Source organism: Buceros rhinoceros, unplaced genomic scaffold, assembly GCF_000710305.1.
Source record: "Buceros rhinoceros silvestris isolate BGI_N320 unplaced genomic scaffold, ASM71030v1 scaffold14353, whole genome shotgun sequence".
In the NCBI taxonomy this organism is placed as follows: domain Eukaryota; kingdom Metazoa; phylum Chordata; class Aves; order Bucerotiformes; family Bucerotidae; genus Buceros; species Buceros rhinoceros.
Genome location: NW_010404307.1, coordinates 36504 through 38809, shown reverse-complemented (window position 1 = coordinate 38809; position 2306 = coordinate 36504).

Sequence of the window (2306 nt, the reverse complement as noted above, 5' to 3'; positions counted from 1 at the left end):
ATACAGCACTTTGAAGCAGCCAGAACTAGTTACCTGTTTTGAATCCATTTTTGGAAGCCTGAGATTTAACAAAGAGTTAAGAAATCATTCATGAAATTCAAAAGTTGGAGAAAATGAGGCTGATAATTGCCTTATGTCATGTAGCATGACATTCATCCATGACTCAGCCCTGTATTGTTTTATATTTAATAATGTATGCAAAATGGACAATTTTAGTAGGTAAGTTTTGCTCCAGGATACAGCATATTTCAGTGGCTAGGTCACTCTCCAAGCATGTATAGGAATTTTAAGTCTTGTTCAGAGTAACTGAAACTTTTTTCTTACATCACTGGCGAGTAACCTGGGCAACAGAACTGTCAGTTCTTCTGTTTTGTGAACAGCATCAAAGTTGCAGCAGAATCTTGTCACCTTCTCATATATTCATATCTGTGTATGCATGGATTTTTTTAAACATGTTTAATGGAAATGTTATTTGTGACACAAAGCAAAAAATGGAGATTAGTAAAAAGAGTCTTTGAATGGGCCTGGGGCAAAGGGAGGCTTGTTGGTTTGAGCGGGTTTTGTGGGGTTTGGGGGATTTTTTAGGGTTTTTGCTTTGTTTCAGTTAATGAACTGAAAACTCAGGTATCTGTATCAGCTCTCAAAATCTTGCACTGGGACTCCATGCCAGAAACTGCTTTGAAAAAATATTGCAGAAAAAGAAGAGTTTACCCTGCAGGACAGGTGGATCAGCTGTCTAGGCCACTCTTGGGCTTCAGAGAGCTGACCTGTTCATGCACATAGCCCAGCTCAGAGCAGAGCACTGTGAAACCATCCAGCCTCATTCTGTAATGGGGACACTTGAGCAGACTTGGTTTGGAAAGCTGAGCTTTGGAGCAAATGCTGCAAGCTGTTTGTTGTCATATGAGCTGCTCTCAGATTACCTTTATACTTTATCTGTAAATCATGTGTGCGTTTTTCTAGGTTTATATTGCACCTGCCACATTTGGACTGAAACTCATGCTTGGGTTCCCAAACACTACATGATATTTATAGTTTTACTTGACTGACTCTGGGGAAGAAAAAGACCACTCATGGGGTAAATAACAGGATTATATGCAAATGCCCAACATAACAAGATGTGGAAACATTGCAGAAAAAAGGGGGTGAAGTTTCAACTTTGGTTATTTAAAGCTTCAGTAAAAAACGTCATAAACTCTCCTTCCTCCTTTGCTGCTACTAGTCAGCATTGTTTTGTCATTTCTGTTGAGCTCACTATTCATTTAGAAACCAGTGTCGTCACTTTCTAAAAGAAACTCTTATTTAGCATCCCCTTTTCCTGTAATCTTTCTCACGTAATTAGAAGTTAATGCTACTAGTATTTTGTTAATCACACTGAGATTTCAAGTTAAAAATGCTTCCAAAGCAGCAGGAGGAGGCGGGTGATGGAACCAATATCTGGAGTCTGGTTTTGCTTCAGAGAAACATTGTCTCCTAGTCAAGCTAGTAGAATCATTCCTACAGCTGGAGAAATTGGAAATATTAGACATATTTTGCTACACTTCACATTTGATACAAAATCAAGGCTTCTTTTTAAAGCCCTGAAGTACTAGACAGGCCACGATAGACTCTTTGCAGCACTAGGCTTTGATTTGCAGCTTTTCACACTGTGAATAATTTATCTTTCTAGGAGATCGCCTTGGAAATATTCTTAAAAAATGGTTACTCCAGATTTCTTGTCTTCCATGACTGCGACCGAAATAAGATATTTAAGAGGTAATCACTACTTCATAACAACATGAATGTTACTTCACAACATGAATGCCCAGGTGACACTCCTAGTCTATAGTCCACTTATCCTGGCTTCAGATATCTGTCTTGTGCTGCCCCAGGTGCTTTTTCTTCAATTTCAGCTCCTTGGTCTTTAATGGGTTACTCTCAAGCAAAGCTATAAAATTTTCCTTTTGCTGACCTGTGAATTCTTTGGAGCATTACATAGTCATTGATTTATCAAGGGAGCTAATATATGTGTAGGATTCTTCAAGCACACAGTGGTGTGTTGTTACGTCCCTGCATCCCAGGAAATGGTGATTGCTGCTTCATCTCACAAAGTTGAAGAGCCACCTCCATCTCACTTCATAGCACTGGGTCAGAGAAGATTTCTTCCTGCTTTGTTTCAGCACATGAACATAAAGTGTCATTAGCTTCATGTTAATTTCTAATCAGTCATCAGTTCCTTTTGCTCCTGAAATCTCCAAGCAGTTTCTAATGGAGTATTGCTTAAAAAGAGGTCAATGCAGATTTATCTATTCTTCCTTTCTAAACTG